The sequence below is a fragment of the Piliocolobus tephrosceles genome, chromosome 6 (genome assembly GCF_002776525.5).
Source record: "Piliocolobus tephrosceles isolate RC106 chromosome 6, ASM277652v3, whole genome shotgun sequence".
Classification (NCBI taxonomy): Eukaryota; Metazoa; Chordata; class Mammalia; order Primates; family Cercopithecidae; genus Piliocolobus; species Piliocolobus tephrosceles.
In genome coordinates, this window is record NC_045439.1 from 31,660,533 (window position 1) to 31,675,299 (window position 14,767).

Here is a 14,767-nt window from a genome sequence, read left to right on the forward strand (position 1 = left end):
TCTGATTATATTCTGATTCTCTCCCCCACATTCTCACAGATTGTGAGCTTTAGTCAAACCACACTACTGGCCATAGCCTCACTGAGCTATTTGCATGGGTTGTTCCCTCCTCCTATTTGCCTGGGGACTCCTAGTCATCCTTTGAATCTCCTTCTGAATTCCTTCCTAACCCCTCTGGCAGAGTTAACAGATAAATTTTCTATGCTTTCAAGCCCTGTGTCTGGGTCTCTACATTGCATTGTATTATTATGGCCTGTTTACCTGTCTGTCTCCCATGCTGCATACAGCAGCAGGTGGAAAGAGATGAATCCTCCAAACTCAACACCTGGAACACCAGAGTTCCTGGGACTCTGTAGGTACTCAATAAATATTTGTGGAATGACTAAATACTTCCATGTTTACAACATTGGTGGACACAGCTGAAGAATCCAAGAATAGTAGTCAGGGGCTATGGCAATTTCTTGCCAGCATTGCTGTTAATGTTTTTTTTAGAGAACTACTCAGTTCTTTCACAGTCTTTTTTTTTTTTTTTTTTTTTTTTGAGACGGAGTCTTGCTCAGCTGCCCAGGCTGGAGTGCAGTGGCGTGATCTCGTCTTGGCTCACTGCAACCTCTGCCACCGGGGTTCAAGTGATTCTCCTGCCCCAGCCTCCCAAGTAGCTGGGACTACAGGCGCGTTCTACCATGCCCAGCTAATTTCTGTATTTTTAGTAGAGACGAGGTTTCACCATGTTGACCGGGATGGTCTCCATATCTTGACCTCATGATCCGCCTGCCTTGGCCTCCCAAAGTGCTGGGATTACAGGCTTTCACGGTCTTTAACAATTTTTGAGATTCTTATAGAAGGTGTAGAGGCTTCAGGCCAGGCACGGTGGCTCACGCCTTTAATCCCAGCACTTTGGGAAGCCAAGGCGGGTGGACCACGAGGTCAAGAGAGCAAGACCATCCTGACTAACACGGTGAAACCCCGTCTCTACTAAAAATACAAAAAATTAGCCGGGTATGGTGGCGAGTGCCTGTAGTCCCAGCTACTCCGGAGGCTGAGGCAGGAGAATGGCATGAACCTGGGAGGTGGAGCTTGCAGTGAGCCAAGATCGTGTCACTGCACTCCAGCCTGGACGACAGAGCGAGACTCCGTCTCAAAAAAAAAAAAAAAAAAAAGATGTAGAGGCTTCAAGGCTTCAAACCTGCTTATAATGTGGCAAAGCACTTTTGGAGTTTTAGTGATCACCCAAGTTAATCTTAGATTTTACTTAGTATTACTTATACTTAGTATACTTAGATATTACTGTCTTAAGACACCACATGCACACACACACTCGAGCATGGTTTCATACAAAATCCCTTTCAGAGGGTAAGAGTTGAAATTGATTTCCTTGAGATTAACATGTGAGCTTCCATGGACTCCAAGCTGCAACCCAATAAGCTAGTGCACTCTTCTTCATTTAGAGCCTTCTAAGACACAGCACTATCTACTAGAGCCAGAGTTTATGAATATAAATTGTGGCAGGGCTCAAAAGAGAATTTTTTTTTTTTTTTTTTTTTGAGATGGAATCTCACTCTATCGCCGGACTGGAGTGCAGTGGCGCCATCTTGGCTCACTGCAACCTCCGCCTCCCAGGTTCAAGAGATTCTCCTGCCTTAGCCTCATGAGTAGCTGGGACTACAGGCACACACCACCACGCCTGGCTAATTTCTGTATTTTTAGTAGAGATGGGGTTTCACCATGTTGGCCAGGATGGTCTTGATCTCTTGACTTTGTGATCCCCCCACCTTGGCCTCCCAAAGTGTTGGGCTTACAGGCGTGAGGCGCCACGCCTGGCCCAAAAGATAATTTTTAAAAACATTTTCATTATAAAATACATACTAAAAAGGATATAAAAATCTATGTGTTCCGTTTAAAAGAAAAATAATAAAAGGAATTCCCATACTTGCTGCCCAGCTGAAGAAATGAAAAAGTTCCCTGTGGCCTCCTCCATTATCACACCCAGTTAGCCACTACTATACTGAATTATATATTAACCATCCCTTTGTTTTCATTATAGCTTCAATATGCTTATGTTTTAAACTATACACGTTTTTGCCTATGTTTTTAAATTAAGAAAAAGATGTCTCCAGCCACTGTGGCCTGATATAGAAAAAAATAAAAAATGAAAATGAAAGATGTATTTACTTTCAAACTAAATAAGAAAAAAGGTGTGTTTTTAGAAAGGATTAAGTAGCTCATTTACCTCAAATCCCCTGGTTTTCTTTTTTTTCTTTCTTTTTTTTTTTTGAGACGGAGTCTCGCTCTGTCGCCCAGGCTGGAGTGCAGTGGCTGGATCTCAGCTCACTGCAAGCTCCGTCCCCCAGGTTTACGCCATTCTCCTGCCTCAGCCTCCCAAGTAGCTTGGGACTACAGGCGCCCGCCACCTTGCCCGGCTAGTTTTTTGTATTTTTAGTAGAGACGGGGTTTCACCGTATTAGCCAGGATGGTCTCGATCTCCTGACCTCGTGATCCGCCCGTCTCGGCCTCCCAAAGTGCTGGGATTACAGGCTTGAGCCACCGCGCCCGGCCCCCTGGTTTTCTTATGTGTGCTCTGAACCATACATTCATATCCTTGCCTACGTATTTATGAATATTATTGGCCAGATAGTAGATGGGGCTATAGCCTATGCTTCCATCTTTGGGCTCCTTAAAATAGGGACTATGCCCTATATTCACTCCATATTACCTGTGATACCTAGATTCCATCTATCTGTCTATCTCTTCTTTCAGTTGTAATTCAAAATAATGGACAGATGAATACACAATGGAAATCTAGACATGTTTTTGTGTGGGCATTTTTTTGGTCCTTTTTTTTTTTTTTTTTTTTTGAGACAGAGTCTCGCTGTGTTGGCTCACTGCAACTTCCGCCTCCTAGGTTCAAGCAGTTCTCCTGCCTCAGCCTCCTGAGTAGCTGGGATCACAGGCACCCACCACCACGTCCAGCTAATTTTTGTATTTTTAGTAGAGACAGGGTTTCACCATGTTGGTCAGGCTGGTCTCGAACCCCTGACCTCGTGATCCACCCACCTTGGCCTCCCAAAGTGCTGGGATTACAGGCGTGAGCCACCGCGCCTGGCCCTGGTCTATTTTTTAACTTAGTAGAAATGGAATCACAGTGCCTGAATCATTCTATAACTCACTTTTTTTTGTTTTTTTTTTTTTTGAGACAGAGTCTCGCTCTGTTGCCCAGGCCGGAGTGCAGTGGCACGATCTCGGCTCACTGCAAGCTCTGCCTCCTGGGTTCACGCCATTCTCCTGCCTCAGCCTCCCGAGTAGCTAGGACCAAAAGCTCATGACACTACACCTGGCTAATTTTTTTTTCTTTTTTCTTTTTTCTTTTTTTTTTTTTTTTTTTTTTGAGACGGAGTCTCGCTCTGCCGCCCAGGCTGGAGTGCAGTGGCCGGATCTCAGCTCACTGCAAGCTCCGCCTCCCGGGTTTAGGCCATTCTCCTGCCTCAGCCTCCCGAGTAGCTGGGAGTACAGGCGCCCGCCTCGTCGCGTGGCTAGTTTTTTGCATTTTTTAGTAGAGACGGGGTTTCACCGTGTTAGCCAGGATGGTCTGGATCTCCTGACCTCGTGATCTGCCCCTCTCAGCCTCCCAAAGTGCTGGGATTCTTTTTTCTTTTTTCTTTCTTTTTTTATATATATATATTTTTGGTAGAGATGCGATCTCTCTAGGTTGCCCAGGTTGGTCTTGAACGCTGGGCTCAAGTGATCTGCCGCCTCAGCCTCCCAAAGTGCTGGAATGACAGGCGTGAGCCACCGAGCCCAGCCTCTGTGACTTACTTCTTTTGGTCAACACTGTATTTTGAGGATTTATCCATGTTAATGACTGGAGCTGTAGTTTACTAATTTTCATTGCTATATTTCACAACATCCCCTCCACATCCCAAGCTGAAGGAAGAGGGGATGGCAAAATTTGGGTTACATTCGGGAGTAGGTGGGTTTGGCCAGTGAGTTCTCCCAGATGTGTCAGGGATGGGTGCTTTTGGCCCAGCGACAGCTTCCTCAGCAGTGTTCAGGCCTCTGCGGGAGGGAGGGACCACGCAACCCCTCCTTCCTGCAGATCTGAGATACCATGGTTTGCTGTTGGGCTGATTCCAGTCTTCTCAGGATGCTTGAGGGACAGGGAGAAGGATGGTCATGTTGGAGCTGCCTCTCTGGGGAATTTGAAAGCAGAAGTGAGGAGCTTCCCGCTGGAGGCCAGAGCAATGAGAGAAGCTGGGTGATTCAGTCCCCAAGTTTTCAAAGGGCTCTGTGGTCCATAGGCAAGGACAGAAGAGATGGAATTTCAGGAAGGTCCTCTCTGAGCTGGCTTTTCTGGGCACCTGAGTTGGGGTGGCGATGAGAAATGGCATGGGGAGCAGCCAACCAGCTGGCCTCTATTTGCATATTCATAAGCCCCCCATGCTGGTTGGCTGCACTAAGCAGCCCCCACTCTCCCCAGAGTTAGCGGCTGCAGCCAGACTGGGTCTGTCAGACAGTGCCTTGTGCTAAGAAGGGACCAGAGGCTCCCCTTACTCAGCCACCGGCACCCGGCCTGCCTGGAGAGGAAGCAGGGAAACCAGAAGCACTTCCTGACCATGGCTCTGTCTGTCCAAGGCTGGTGAAGAGTGCTTCGTCTTCTAGGGTGGTTGGCCCCAGCTGGCCACAGAGCCCAAGACAAAGACCTCCCGGAGGACCTCTTCCCTGTGAGTAACATCATCCTTTCCATTTACCTTCCCAGAGTACTTTTTACAAAATTATGGAAGATTATGAACATTGTCAAATATGCAGAGAAGTAGACAGAGTAGCATAGCAATACCCACCCCTGTATTCATCACCTAGATTTAACAATTGTTCATATGTATTTGCTTATTTTTGTTGGCTGAAATACTTTCAGGCAAATTATAGACATGGAGACATTTCACTCCCTAATTCCTCACTCTATAATACCGTGTATGCATCTCCGGAGCCCTTTCGAAGCTCTTCTTTCATTAGATTTTCACCCAAGTTCTGAATGAAGGGGTGATTATCATCTCCGTTTTATAAAAGCTGGAATGCAGAAAGTGCGACTTTAGGGCCAATCGCTGGGAGTAGAGCCCAGACCTCCTAACTCCCAGCCCAAGTGCTTGGACAGCCACATGAAAGGATCTCTAATGCCCAGGGGTGTTTTCCTAGAGAGCAAGGAGGCATTGCAGCTCTGTGTGACCTTGGGCTTGTCACCTTACCTCTCTGGGCTCCTGGTTCCTCATCCATAAAGTAAAGGCATGTCATGAAGATCCCAGGATCCCTAACGCTAGTCTGTGATATTTCCCTTGGTTTTTAGAAAAATGAGAAGACATTGTAAAGAGTTTTTCACAAAGCTAAACTTATTTGTATATTATGCCTTTCCCCATTTTATTCTTTTAAAAACAAGGTGGTTAAGATTCTTTTTTTTTTTTTTTTGAGATGGAGTCTTGCTCTGTCGCCCAGGCTGGAGTGCAATGGCACGTCTTAGCTCACTGCAACCTCAACCTCCCGGGTTCAAGCAAGTCTCCCAGCCTCAGCCTCCTGAGTAGCTGGGATTACAGGCACATGCCACCATGCCCAGCTAATTTTTGTATTTTTAGTAGAGACGGAGTTTCACCATGTTGGCCAGGATGGTCTTGAACTCCTGACCTCAGGTGATCCACCTGCCTCAGCCTCCCAAAGTGCTGGGATAACAGGCGTGAGCCACCCCGCCCGGCCAAGATTCTTTAAGAATTAAAAATCATGTGTCAGTGAAGGGAGATGAAAAAATTTTTAAAAGGAAATAAAAGTGATGGTAGATAGAGTCTTTTGTATACTAATTTTTTGTGCCTTTACCTGCAAAATAAAATGTCAGTAACTCTCAAACTGGTCCAATATCTTTCCTCTTCGTTTCATTTTTTATTTTTTGTAAACGAATGTTTTATTCATTTTAAATAAGTTTTAAACTACTTTTGTTTTGGGGGGGCTTTTAAAATGAAAACTGATTTAGGTCCACTCCAATGTCCACTGATTTATTTTTATGAAATTTGTATGGGCTGGGTGCAGTGGCTCATGCCTGTAATCCCAGCACTTTGGGAGGCCGAGGCGGGTAGATTACGAGGTCAGGAGTTCGAGACCAGCCTTGCCAAGATAGTGAAACCCTGTCCCTACTACAAATACAAAAATTAGCCTGGTGCGGTAGTGGGCGCCTGTAATCCCAGCTACGTGGGAGGCTGAGTCAGAAGAATCGCTTGAACCCGGGAGGCAGAGGTTGCAGTGAGCCAAGATCATGCCACTGCACTGCAGCCTGGCAATAGAGTGAGACTCCATCTCAAAAAAAAAGAAGAAACTTGTATGATGCTGGCAGGTCATCCTGAAGCTCTGAAATCATATCTATCTTGATTTCCCTTTTTGCAGCTTTCTTTTCAACATGTTCTCTGAGGATTTGTATAAAGAATATACTGCTGTTCTTGCCATTTCCAAAGCAGTCTTTAGAAAAGCCATATCTATCCCTTTATTATTTTTGGTCCCAAAAGGAAGATTCATAATTACTGTATCAAATGACTTGACATCCTGTTAGGTAACAGGCACACATCACATTGAACCATGTCAATATTTGTTAACTCAAGCTCTTCCACAGTCCTGTTAAATATTTCCAATACGTCTTCATCTCTGTCAAATCCAACACACAACCTTGCTCCTAACACTGCAGTTCCGATGTTAAGCATTCCACAACTACACCCTAGATCTGCAAAAACTTCATTTTCATCGTAAGGGTTACGGATTGCATAGAGCATACATGCTGCAATGTGAAGCTTGGTGGGATACTGTTTTAGAAGTAGCTTGGCCTTTTCGAATCTATCCACTTATTGCAGGCAATTCTCTAGTTCCTTAAGCCTTAATTCCTTCATTCTGTTTTTTTAAAAATATGGACTCTCAGGGTTTGAAGGCACAGAATCTCAGGAGGCGACCGGCACCTTGGCCGGAGCCAGAAGACCTCTTCATTTAATTAATGGTTGAAATCTAAAAATATAAAAATCTGGAGACCAGTCACTGTACCAGATGCTCCTAAGCCCTTTCCAGCTCTAGAGTTCTATGGCTGTGGGGGCTCCTAAACCCGCCCTAGGAGGAAAGGAAACCAGTTTAAGGAGTGCCTATTTCCAGCACCAGAGAATGCAGGGCCCATCACATGTGATCCTCCCCACCACAATCCTAGGAGAGTGGCTGTTATCAACCCCATTTTATGGCCAGAGAAACTGAAGGGAAAAAGGCAAAGTTAATTTGTGTAAGTTCACATAAGAGCTAACAACAGGCCGGATGCGGTAATCACGACTGTAATCCCAGCATTTTGGGAGGCCGAGGCAGGCAGATCATGAGGTCAGGAGATCGAGACCATCCTAGCTAACATCGTGAAACCCCGCCTCTACTAAAAATACAAAAAAGTTGCTGGGCGTGGTGGTACATGCCTGTAGTCCCAGCTACTCGGGAGGCTGAGGCAGGAGAATTGCTTGAACCCAGGAGGTGGAGGTTGCAGTAAGTCGAGATCACCACTGCACTCCAGCCTGGGTGACACAGCGAGACTCCGTCTCAAAAGAAAAAGAATAGGTAACAATTCCCCCCCAGGTCTAATACCTGGTAGATCATTCCATAGTGCACAGCCGTCATTGATGCAGACTGCCAGGGCTTCTGACTCCATTGTGTCTATGTCTGTGATGGACAGGGCTGTGTGGCCTGGGCCTGTCAGTCTGATCCCCCTCCTCATTTCTGTCATCAGCCAGTGCAGTGAACAGAGCTGCTCAGGGCTGGACCAGAGATGGATGGGTGGCCTCCGATCTGCAGCAGAGTGGGGACAGTGCAGGGGGCCTCTCATCATAGAGAATGAAACAGGACAAGGCTGTATGTGAAAATGCCTTTGTAAAGCATACAAACGCTATGTGACTTTGAGATGTGCTACCCTAAACAAGTCTTCATCAGTAGCTAAAGTTAGCTCTGTCTGGCAAGTATTTGGATGGGAGGCTGTTCAGGAGTACAGTGGATAAGGCAAAAATGTATTCATATATAGGTGTGATTAAGTCATCATTATTATGAAATGCCAGTGGTGGGCCCTTAGATCCCATGATAAGTGTTGATGAAGGTAAAAGCAGTTGTTTCAGGATAAGGCATTTTCCTCCATACCATTCCAATCATGTTGGGTGGTCATCTACTAAGCACAAGGCTGGTCTAGTTGGAATCCACCTGAATCTAAGAAATGAATGAACAAAATCCTGCAAAGAAAAACGTATTTTCCCATCAAAAACCACGCAGGAATTTTATCAAGGAAATAACAATAAAACTTCTTGTATAAATCTGATTTGAGCTTCAATGACAGTGATAAGAATGAGTTAGCATCTCTTGGGCTTCACGAGGTACCTTTTACCTAAGGACTCTCCATAGCCCACCTTGCCTTATTGATTGGTTCTCCCATGACCCAGCTGAAGTGCATCAAAGGTGTTTGCTGTTCCCTAAATGTGTACACATTACAGAAGGGGAGACATGACCTGTGAGCTGCCAGTCTCACCTCAGCTGGCCCCATAGGCAGCCCTTCCCCCTTTGTCCCACTTGGGCAGAGCTTTGGGAGCTCTCCAGGGATATTCCATGGAAGGGCACAGATCCACAGGGAGAAAGGCTGCCATGTAGGAGGTGATCTGTGCAGGTGATGATGCCACAGACACTGGCTATTCCTTTTCAGCTCATGTCCAGGTGCTCTAACACAAAGCTGAAAGGAGACAACACACAACTTCTCTCGTAGGTTCTTGTTTGTTTGTTTGTGACAGGGTCTTGCTCTGTGGCCCAGGCTGAGTGCAGTGGTGCTATCATGGCTCACTACAGCCTCGACCTCCTAGGCTCAAGAGGTCCTCCCACCTCTGCCTCCCAAGTAGCTGGAACCACAGACGGGTGCCACCACACCTGTTAATTTTTTTTATTTTTTGCAGAGATGGGATCTGATATGTTGTCCAGGCTGGTCTCGAACTCCTGGGCTCAGGCGATCTTTGAGCCTTGGCCTCCCAAAGCGCTGGGATTACAGGCATGAGCTACCACTTCTAGCTTTATGTCGTCCATTATATACTTGAAATTCAAACTCACCCTCATTTTACATTTTCCAGCTATAAAATCCTATGTACCTTCACAGTTATCTTATGAGCCCTGTGTTCTATGTTTGTGTTTGTAGCTAAATTTGCTTCTCCAGTGGGGTTTTTTATTTCTGGTACCCAGGAATATGTATCTCGAAAACAGTCAATGAGAAAAAAATGCAGTTTTTTTAGAAAAATAGACTTTACTTATTTTATTTTATGTTTTTAGAGACAGGGTCTCACTTTGTTGCCCAGGCTGGAGTGCAGTGGCTATTCACAGGTGTGATCATAGCACACTACAGCTTTGAACTCCTGGGCTCAAGCAGTCCTCCCACCTCAGCTTCCTGAGTAGCTGAGACTATAGGCAAGCACCACCACATCTGTCTAGACTTTATTTATTTATTTATTTATTTATTTATTTATTTATTCATTTATTTATTTATTTATTTGAGATGGAGTCTCGCTCTGTCCCGCAGGCTGGAGTGCAGTGGCTTGCTCTTGGCTCATGGCAACCTCCACCCCACTGGTTCAAGCAATTCCCCTGCCTCAGCCTCCCAAGTAGCTGGGATTACAGGCACCCACCACCATGCCAGGCTAATTTTTTTGTATTTTTAGTAGAGACAGGGTTTTACCATGTTGGCCAGACTGGTCTCAAACTCCTGACCTCAGACAATCCGCTCCCCTTGGCCTCCCAAAGTGCTGGGATTACAGGCGTGAGCCCCCGCGCCTGACCTAGGCTTTATTTTTTAGAGTGGTTTTAGGTTCACAGCAAAATTGAATGGAAAGTACAGACAGAGATTTTCCATATATCCCCTGCCTTCGACATGCATAGCCTTCTCCATACATGCAAAATTTTAATTAACAAAGGCAAGATTGCCTTTTTTCATTACAAAACTGAAAACATATCCATTAAAAATATAGAAAACACAGAAAAATAAAAATAAAAAATAGAGAAAAAAATTATCTGTGATTCTATCACCCATAAACAACATTTTTTTTTTTTTTTGAGACAGAGTCTCGCTCTGTCGCCCAGGCTGGAGTGCAGTGGCCGGATCTCAGCTCACTGCAAGCTCCGCCTCCTGGGTTTACGCCATTCTCCTGCCTCAGCCTCCCGAGTAGCTGGGACTACAGGTGCCCCGCCACCTCACCCGGCTAGTTTTTTGTATTTTTTAGTAGAGACGGGGTTTCACCGGGTTAGCCAGGATGGTCTCGATCTCCTGACCTCGTGATCCGCCCGTCTCAGCCTCCCAAAGTGCTGGGATTACAGGCTTGAGCCACCGCGCCCGGCCAACAACATTTTGATATATTTCTTTCTCTATAATTTATATGTGTGTGTGTGTGTGTATATATATATATATATATATATATATATATATATATTTTTTTTTTTTTTTTTGGCAGGCTTTCACTCTGTTGCCCACCTAGAGTGCAGTGGCACAATCAGAGCTCACTGCAGCCTCAGCTTCTTGGTCTCAGTGATCCTCCTGCCTCAGCCTCCCTAGTAGATGAGACTACAGGCACAAACCACCACACGCAGCTGATTTTTTTTCAGAGAGACAGGGTTTCACCATGTTGCCTGAGCTACTCTCAAACTCCTGAGCTCAAGCAATCCTCCCACCTTAGCCTCCCAAAGTGCTAGGATTACAGGCATGGGCCAACACACCTGGCCTCATATTTTTCTTTGTATTTTTAATATCTAATTTTCTCTTATACCCCCCACTCCAGTTTTATAAAATAATGTTACATAAACTTTACTTAAACACTATTTTTCAAAATGGTTGCATAATATGGCATCATTTAGATTATACCATACTTTAACCAGTGCCTACTCTTATTAATAATACTTGGATGGCCATCTTTGACATAAATTTATGAGTCTAGCCATCATTTTTTTGGCTTAACTTCATAGACATAGACTCACTGATTCAAATGGTATAAACATTTTTAAGTTTCCTAATATATAATCCATGAATGTTTCCAAAAAATATATGAAAACTAAGCAAGATTACTGAGAATCAAAGAAATACACATAATGAGGTAACATTGTCACCTATTATAATGGCAAAGATTTAAAAGACAATGCCCAGTGTTGATAAAGATAAGGAGATTTATGTCCTTTTATAGATACATTGGTAGGAGCACAAATTGGCTATTTAAAAGTATATATATACAAGTAACACGTGAATATATTCGTATAAAAATTCAATTAATATAGAAATATGCAGAGTAAAAGTTGAGGCTGGGCATGGTGGCTCACGCTTGTAATCCCAGCACTTTGGGAGGCCAAGGTGGGCGGATCACCTAAGGTCGGGAGCTCGAGACCAGCCTGACCACCATGCAGAAACCCCATCTCTACTAAAAATACAAAATTAGCCAGGTGTGGTGGCACATGCCTGTAATCTCAGCTACTTGAGAGGCTAAGGCAGGAGAATCGCTTGAACCCGGGAGGCAGAGGTTGCAGTAAACCAAGATCATGCCATTGCACTCCAGCCTGGGCAACAAAAGCGAAACTGCATCTCAAAAAAAAAAAAAAAAAAAAAAAAAGTTGAACGTTCTCCTTCAGTCCCTCCTCTCCACCCCCATTCAGTTGGTACATTTCTGGAGGACAGTTAGAAAAGAAGTAGAACAGTTTAACATAGTCTTAGCCTTTGATGTGATATTTTCACTTCTAGAAGGTGGATAAATGCGATGGGAATTGGTGGAAGTTTTCTTTTGATTGTTTCCCTTTTCTCAATGACATTGTCACTGGTATTAATCCTCTAAAATGTAGCTCTGCTTATGCCCCTCTATGGAATCAAAGTCTTTGCTAGCTTCCTGTGGACTAGAAGGTTTAGGCGTCTCAGCTCTTCACAAACATGGTCTTGATCTAACTCCTTTTGAGCCACTACCCTCAACACTTGCCTGTGTCCAGCTGTCCCGGACTTTGCGTTCACGGAACAGGCCAAGCTCCTTCCAGCCTCCCAAAGATCTATGCAGGAGTGCTAATCCCAATATTATTCATAATAACAATAGCTACAACTTATCAGCAATAACTAAGTGCCAGGAACTGTTCTAAAAATATAACATTAGTTAACTTATTGGATCCGGACATGAATCCCACAATAACCATAGATATTATGGTTATGCCCATTTTACTGATGAGAAAACTGAGGTACAGAGAGGTCACAAAGCTAGCTAAGTGGCTCTAGGGATTCAAGTCTAGCCAGTCTGACTTGTGGGTCTATGTTCTCCATCTTCGTACTATCTTGTCTATGCTTCTATAATAGTGAAAATATAAGAAGGAATCTATCAAAAGGGAACTTGTTAACTAAATTAGGGTACATCCATACAATGGAATAGTATCAGCTTTCACAATGTTGCCGTAGATTGATATTCATCCACATGAAAGATTAAAAAATGGAGGCATAAAACTACATAATACTATTTTTGTTTTTTTCTATATATGTATATAACTACAAGAAATTATAAACTTCTCTGTACATGGAGAAAAGAGTTTGGCAAAAATGATGAACACCAAAATTTTAACTGATTTTCTCTTAGAGCAGCATTAGAGTGTCTTTCTTTTCCTCTTAATACATTTCTGTATTTGGGAAGTAAAATGATCCTACACTACTTTCATCATCTAAGAGGTGCAATAAAGCTATTTTTAAAGGATTGTGACAATTGCTACCTCCATCAGTGAACATGAGAGTGCTACTAGCTAATTTTCAAACAGAAAGCATCACTGCTTCATGCAGACGTACCCAGATAAAGGGCTGTGGGCAGCACGCCGGCCTCAGCACAGAGGTTTCCTGTTTCTCAGCAGCCAGAGGCAGAGTTTCCATGATTGCATGGGAGTAAACATCTCTGGGCACCCAACCACAGTGGAGTCTGGCTGGATTTCCAGTTTCTGGCCTCAAGATATTTCTGTTCATTGTTGCTTCATTAAACACACTGGTCCCATCTGTTATGCTAGTAGATCTGTCTTCTGGAGCACACAGACTACACGGAACCTCAGAAACAATACCTTGAATAACCCAGAAGGGAGATTCAGCAGTGGTAGTGGTTCTATGCTCTTCTAATCAATGACTCTATCTACCATCTGTCTTTCTGTCTGCATTGATTTTGTTCCATGCACAAGTCTCCACGCTAGGTGCTGGAGAGATCTGAAATAAAGTATTGTCTATTGAGGAGACAAAATCAGTATAAATGAAGTATTCAAGGACAATTGATTCAATGAAGTTAGCAAACATCTGTTTGGTGACATCTGGCAGTCAGGCACTACTTGGGGACGCAAAGAGGGAGCTCACAGTCTGAAGGGGAAGATGCATTGATCACTTCAGAGAGGAAGTGACATTTCAGTTGGATTTTGGAGGAGGAATACGAGTTTGTCAGTGGAAAAGTGGGAGAAGGGCTGGTCGGGCCAAGAGAATGTAAACACAAAGACACGGAGGCTGGAAGGAGCTTGGCCTGTTCCGTGAACGCAAAGTCTGGGACAGCTGGACACAGGCAAGTGTTGAGGGTAGTGGCTCAAAAGGAGTTAGATCAAGACCATGTTTGTGAAGAGCTGAGATACCTAAACCTTCTAGTCCACAGGAAGCTAGCAAAGACTTTGATTCCATAGAGGGGCATAAGCAGAGCTACATTTTAGAGGATTAATACCAGTGACAATGTCATTGAGAAAAGGGAAACAATCAAAAGAAAACTTCCGGCCGGGCGCGGTGGCTCAAGCCTGTAATCCCAGCACTTTGGGAGGCCGAGACGGGCGAATCATGAGGTCAGGAGATTGAGACCATCCTGGCTAACACGGTGAAACCCCGTCTCTACTAAAAATACAAAAAACTAGCCGGGCGAGGTGGCAGGCGCCTGTAGTCCCAGCTACTCGGGAGGCTGAGGCAGGAGAATGGCGTGAACCCGGGAGGCGGAGTTTGCAGTGAGCTGAGATCCGGCCACTGCACTCCAGCCTGGGCGACAGAGCGAGACTCCGTCTCAAAAAAAAAAAAAAAAAAAGAAAACTTCCACCAATTCCCATCGCATTTATCCACCTGCCTGCACTGGTGTACATCCACTGTTCTTCCTCTTGCTGCATGGATGAACTGAGCGTTCCTTTGTCTAAAGTCAATCTCTCCGTGTGTGCGCTAGAGCTCTTCCCCTCCTTCCTACTCAAGCACATGGCTCCAGAAATTCTCCCCCTCTTGCCTACATTAACATATTTCATCTTTCTGCAGCATCATTGTCATCAGCCTACAAATATGCTGTTATTCTGCCTGTCTTGAAAAACTCTCTCTTGACCCTATTTTCTCTTCTAGCACTGTCCCATTTCTGTCCTCTTTACAAAACTCCTCGAAAGAGTTGTCAAATTCAGTGTCACCTACTCCTCTTCTTGTCCTCTCCCTTAAATCCACTTCAGTCAGGCTTTTTCTCCCTGTACTCCACCAAAACTGTTGATCAAAATTCCCAGTGACTCCACATTACTAATTCAAATGGTCAATTTACAATCCCTTTGTGACTTGGCCTCTCCCTCCTCCTAGAAACACTTCACTTGGTTCCCAGGACCTCGCACACCCCTAGGTTTCTGCCTCTCTGACTGTTCCTTCTCAGTTGCCTTTGTCGATTCCAGCTCGTGCCCCGAGCCTCTTCATGTCCCTGTGTCCCAGGATTTGGACCTTGGCCCTCCTCCC

The 14,767-nt window shown here is 44.6% G+C and overlaps 1 pseudogene; it reads right to left on the minus strand.

Annotated features, from left to right (window-relative positions):
* Positions 1–5,986: 5,986 nt before the first annotated feature.
* Positions 5,987–6,908, minus strand: LOC111554732 (annotated as a pseudogene).
* Positions 6,909–14,767: the final 7,859 nt, after the last annotated feature.